Genomic DNA, 6,766 nt, shown 5'->3' on the forward strand with positions numbered 1-6,766 from the left:
TATTTTCTGTTTCTGTGCGGTTTTATACATTAAAGGTAAAAAACTTACTAGCAGGAGTTTTTAAGTAGGTTGTGATATATTGAGAATTTCCAAGGTTTTGGTGAGTGAAAATCTCCCAAACCATAAATTAACAGTTTGCTTTTTGATCCTGGAGCTATGTAAAATATTTTGCAACTCACAATTAGAAATAATCAGCTGACATATGTTTTGCTTCTTAAGGAACTTTACCATGTTTTTGAATTTTTATCTCCTCCTTAATGATCTGTCCAACATATTGTGGCACCTTCAGATTTGATGTGGGAGGATGAGCTTCCATTACTTTCCCATCGATTCTAAAACCATTGAACTGATATTCTGTCTCCTACGTTACCCTCACCTACTTTTTCAGAGAAGAAAATATGGGATCTGATCATGCAGTGGGCAGGCAATGGGACTGTTCACATAAATAAGGCTATTTGTGTGAGTAAGGCTTGCAGGAACTGGTTTTGAATTTATGCACATTCAATAACTATCTGTCTAATGTGTTCCTCACCTTTATATCAAGCAAAACTATCATTTTTTTTTTAACTTTAAAGATCCATATACTCTGCAAAAATAAACTCTGCAGGTAATGGTCATCACCAGCGATTTCTTTAGCAATCACTGCTGAAAATTACCTAAATTGATGATGTAGATGGGACAAAAATACTTTCATCTTCATTACAGAAAGTGTGACTGAGATTATGCTAATCATGATTTCTATAAAAGTTCTTATTTCACCTGTATGAGCAGCTAAATAGGTTGTGAGGCTTGTTACTGACAATAGTTGTTAATGGATCTTTTTCCTAGTATAGACAGCCCTTTGATAGTCTTAAATATTTGAAGTGTAGCAAAAGGCCTTCCTGATAACTTACCTGCAGAAATGATTGTTGCTTATGCTATCACAGGCACAATCCTGCACATCCCACTTGGGCAAAGCTGCCATTGACTTCTGTAAACCATTGGTATAGGTAAACACTAAACAATCAGGATTCAGTGTTTGGTTTGCAAAGCTAAACAGTGCAAGAACAATAAGGAAATTTTATTAGGATTCTTTCTTTAAAATAAAAAAACAAGGTGATGTCTACTCTGTAAGCATTAAGGGTACAAAAATGCTGCAAGAGATCACAACGTCCTTAAGGAAGAAAACAAAACCAATCCCTCTGACTCAAGTGCTCAATCATGTGCCTTTCAAGTGGTTGGGATTCACTCTCACACAAAGGAAAAATTCTGTGTATAGTAATAAACCCTATTCCTACTTCACAGCCTGCAGTGGATTAAAACTCAGCTGCCTATCTGCATCTCTAGCTGTATATGGAATGGGAGAGGTAGGTGGGTAAGTGCACTCCTCTACCATATGCTATGTTTTTACCACTGGATCTGGCGCTTATAGTAAGGGGCTGGCTCATGAATGAATAGGTGTGTCAACATTTTTATTTTGTTGGGTTTACAAAATGTGAAGGGGGAAGGGACAATAGCATGCGGTAAAGACTGATCATTAGATGCTAGAAGATAACCAGTGTACAACATCTAAAACCAAAAGTTGGCACATCAAGATCAGGGCCAGCTGAGATAGGCTGCCAAAGCTTCAGCTGTAATGTAATATATATACAAAAAATCAAGGGCATATATAATATATTTACAGTACATTCCCTCAGTAGGAGCAGTTGCTAGTAGTCTATGGATGAAATAACTCCAGAGATAACAAATGTTTGGCATAAACAGCATGAGAAGTTACTATAAAACCTGTCATATGCCTTCTCCACTACAAAGAGGCTGAGCTGGGGGAAAAGCATGAACAAATCCAACTGAACCCGATACAGCATGTGAAGGTCTTGTTCTACTCATTAGCCTGCTTGCCCACCAGAAATGATAAGCAAGGGGCCTGAATCAAGGACTATACATAGCACCTCTGCTTATCCTACAATAGGCTCTGGCCCTTAAAGTGCTGCAGAAATGTGGAGCATTCACAAAGGTAGATGCCCTGACCAACATATGCAATACACAGATTAGACACTTTAGATATGTCTACACAGCAATGTAAGTCCAGGACTAGTAGAACCTGAATTAGCAGATGCTGGGTTTGTAAATTTACACTCATTTGTAATTCCAGATTAAGAATTGTTGAAACCTGGGTCCCAGCCTGGGGCCCCAATGTCTACACTATATTATGCAGGCCCCAGTCCAACCACCCATATCCCAGACTTCCTAGTGACCTCCCAAAGTGTGGTCGCTTTAGTCCTTTGTTTGTGGTGCAATGTGGAAAAACTTGACTGCCCACCAAACTTAGTTGTCCAGAGGACAAAGAAAATGTCTTCCTGTGGGATTGTTGGATACTTTTGGCAGACTCCAAGTGCTCAAGTCTGGTTGGGCTGCATCTACACTGAAATGCAATAGGGCTTGAACTCTGATTCCTGCTTTGACTAAGGCTTGGACCCTCCACCCCCGTGGGGATCCTGTGACTTTGGATCCAAGACCTCAGTTAGCATGATTTGTGTGTAGGCAGAAGGGAGGTTAGGCTTGAGCCTAAATTTGAATCCTGGGCTTACACTGCAGTGTAAATATATCCTTGGAAACAAGCTTTAGAACATACATAGTTATTTGTATTACAAAGAACCTAGAGGTTCCAACCAAGATTGGGGCCCCATTGTATTAGGCACTGTGCTGATACATAGCAAAAGATAATCCTTGCCTTGAAGAATTTACAATGTAAAACAAGGCAGACAAAGGGTGGGAAGGGAAACAGAAGGATGAAGTGAATTGGGTAATGTCACACAGCAGGTCTGTGATACAACCAGAAACTGAACAAAGGTCCCAGATCAGTGCCCTAGCCACTTGACCATGCTGCTCCTTATGGACTTGTAGTTTAATATTTTATAGTAGCTGTCTTGCAGTACATGAATTTAATCACATTTGATTACACAAAAGCTTTCTGAAAGCATAAATCCTGACTCTAGCCAGAAAACAGAGCATTTGAATTGATCTGTTCCCAAAATATAAACAGTGCCTTCAGTTCACAACCTCCTTCCATGACACAATCTTTATATTGTGCCCTGTACAAAATCATTCACTAGAAATAAATTAGTGTATGAATGTAACCACTGCACTGAGGTTTTGTAGACATAACTCTGTGGATCCTGTCCTTCAGCCTATACTCAACGTAATGGCGTATATGCCTTCAGGAGCAGGTCCTTTGAGACATTTATTAATTAGTTTGCTTTATTAGACTCAGAAACAACTAACATTAGTTCTTTATTCTGAATCAGGGCAAGCTTTTAAGTGTGATTTTGCTAGCTGAGCATAACGGTCAATTGTGCTTTTAATTAAGAGAGCAAGTGGTAGGACAGAAAGAGAGGCTGCCCCAGCTACGAATGAGAAGAGCCATTTTATAGAGGCACAAACACAGTAGAGCAACTTTCTTTTTAATTATTTAAGATCCCTTACTGTGCTGGAAATGGGCAACATTTTCCTACCAGTGTTTCTTGGCCAAGAGGAGTATCATTAAATTAAATCATTAATACATTGAATGCAGTTACCCAACAAGGCTCTCAGCTCTGTGGAAACCAGAGAAAACTGTACTCTCCAGAGGCAGGGGAGGGAAGGAGAACTAAGCAGCATCATTGGTTCTCACACTGGGAAGAGCTGGCAGGGCAGTAGAGGATCTTGTCCTGCTTGCTGCAATGATGATTAAAGCATTCTGTTGTGTCAGCATATCTTTCTTTTGTTAGTGCTAAATCTCAACTGGCCATATCCTGCCAGATTTGCAAGTGAAGCCTGCCAAGCCATCTCAACAAAAATGCAGCTTTAAATATTATAAATGATGCTGCATTTTGCTGTGGAAAGATTTCCTGAAAAGGCTGTTCCAAAACATCCTCTACTGGGAGGAGAAAAGGGAAGCCTGGGAGAGGGGGGAAGGGATGAAAGGGGTGACTTTTCACTAACTTTTTTTTTTTTTTTTTTTTTTTAGAGAGAGATTCATTAATGTTATTTGATTAGCCCGGGTAGAGGTGGAGAGTATTATTCTACTGTTGTTGTTGGTTTTTTTTCCCCAATGACTGTAAAACACTGCAGTGGTGATTTTATACAAAAGATTTGGCAATTGTAGTTTTGGGGGGGCTCAGCACTTATTTAATAAAAGATTGCTGTCAGGGACTTTGCAATTCATCACAGAGCAAAAACTCTCCCATACACGTCTGATAGCTGGCAGAGAGGCTCTCTGCTCAGTCTATTGTTATATAAAATGAGAAATCATAGTTGAGCCCAGGAGGTGGTGTTCAGAGCCATTATTCAGATTAGGATTAGGCTAACATTTGGGTTCAAGGCCAAAACAACGAGAGGATTTGGATCCGTAGTTGATAGCACCAAAATGTTATGAGTTGTTCATCCAAGACTTCAGTCAAATCTCTCAAGATCAATTATTATTCTGAAATTTCTCCTGCTAGAGCTCTTGCCTTTTATGGGTCTGACCCAGATCCAAAACCATAGAGGCTAATTTGAATATAGGATTCCAAACATGCACGTGCATGCGTACGCGCGCACACACACACACACACACACACACACAGAAATTTAAAAATGTTCACATTAGATGTTCCAATTCTGGCCCCATCTCTAGGAGAAAGTCTTCTCTGTAAGAACAGTTCCATTTTCTCACAAAATTCCTCACTGTTCAGTCTTAAAAAAACAAAATTAATAAAATATAATCAGAAACTGATCCAAAGTTGGTCCCAATCCTGCAGTTCTCGCTGGGGCAGAATTCATATTGAAGTCATTTGGAGTTGCATGGAAGGTGTAAGCGGTGGGGACTCCTGCGGCGCCTCCTGCTGCTGGTCTCAGGGAATTAGCTCTCCAGCCATTGGAGTGCCCTCTGCAGGTCGGTGTCCCTCCTAGGACCCGGTGCCCCATTATCTGGAGTGCTGCCCTCTGGCAGTAACCTCACAGTTCTGGGTCTCCCTCTCCCAGAGGAACCCCCACCCATTATCCCCACTTCGCCTCATTCTTGGCTACTGCCAGTCATCACTTAGCCCCCGTTCACTGGGGCAGACTGAAGTGTATCAGCCACTCATCACAGGCAACGGAGTTGGACCGGTTGTCTCTGCCTGCAACCCCAGTACCCAGTTGGCCTTACCTGAGGCCTGCAGCCTGGGGGGTTTCCAGGACAGAGCTCCCCAGCTCCGCTTGCCTTCCCCCAGCCCTGCTCCACCTTAGGTACCGAGGTACACTCCCTAGCAGCCAGGCCCTTCTCCCTCTAAACACAGAGAGAGTATTTGCTCCTGGCTTTCCTGGCCTTTATAGGGAAGCATGGCCACAGCTGAGGCTGTTTTCCTCCAATCAGCCCAGCTTTTCCCCTGCCATAGCCCTCTCAAAAGGCTGTTTTAAGCCCTTCTGGGCAGGAGCAGGTGACCACCCTGCTACAGAAGGCAGGTGCAGTACCTCTGGACTGGCAAACCGGAGTGGTGGTCCCAATCTTTAAGAAAGGAGCCAGAGGGTGTGTTCCAACTGTAGGGCAATCACACTCCTCAGTCTCTCCGGCAAAGCCTGTGCCAAGGTGCTGGAGAGGAGATTACGCCTGTTAGTAGAACCTCAGATTCAGGAGGAACAATGTGGATTCCATGCTGGCTGTGGAATAATGGACCAGCTCTTGGCTTTCTCGCAGATATTCGAGGGACCGTGGAAGTTTGCTAATCTGGTTTACCTTTGTTTTGTAGACCTGGAGAAAGCATATGACCGCATTCTACGAGATGTCTTGTGGGGAGTGCTGTGGGAGTATGAGGTGCTGGTGCCACTTTTGTGTGCCAGCTGGTCCCTCTATTCCTGGAGTAAGAGTTGCGTTCATATTCTTGGCATTAAGTTGAATTCATCCAAGGTGAGCATTGGACTCCACCAAGAATGTGTCTTGTCCCCACTGCTGTTTGTGATTTTCATGGACAGGCTATCAAGGTGCAGCCAAGCTGTGGAGTGTATCCTGTAGAAGGACTCAGAGGTGGCATCTCTGCTGTTTGCAGCTGATGTTGTCCTTGCTTCTACAGACTGTGATCTCCGATGCTCACTCAAACATTTCGCTGCTGAGTGTGAAGTGGTTGGGATGAGAATCAGCAACTCCAAATCAGAGGTCATGGTCCTCTTCCAGAAGCAAGTGGACTATTTTCTCCAGGCAAGGAGGGAGCAACTGCCATTGGTGGAAGAAGTCAAGTATCTAGCGGTCGTGTTCATGAGTGATGGTAAGAGGGAGAAGGAGATCGACTGGCGGATTGGTGCTGTGGCAGCAGTGATGCGGGCACTGTACCCATCGGTGGTGGTAAAGTGGGAGCTGAGGTCTCAAACAAAGCTCTTAGTTACAGGTTGAGCTACATCCCCATTCTCGCCTATGGTCATGAACTTTGGGTAATGACCGAAAGGATGAGATTGCAGGTACAAGTGCTAGAAATGAGGTTTCTGCACAGGGCAGCTGGTCTTACTCTTAGAGACAGAGTGAAGGGCTTGGCTATTCAGGAGAGCCTCAGAATAGAGCCACTACTCCTCCAGATCAAGAGGAGCCAGCTGAGGTGGTTTGGGCCCCTGATAAATCGGACCCTATCAAATTCACGGCCATGAAAAACAAGTCATGGACCATAAAATCTGGTCTCCCCCTGTGAAATCTAGTCTTTTGTGTCTTTTACCCTATACTATACAGATTTCACAGGGGAGACCAGCATTTCTCAAATTGGGGGTCCTGACCCAAAAGGGGAGTCACAAGGTTATTTTAGGA

This window comes from Gopherus evgoodei, chromosome 7 (assembly GCF_007399415.2).
Source record: "Gopherus evgoodei ecotype Sinaloan lineage chromosome 7, rGopEvg1_v1.p, whole genome shotgun sequence".
Lineage (NCBI taxonomy): Eukaryota > Metazoa > Chordata > Testudines > Testudinidae > Gopherus > Gopherus evgoodei.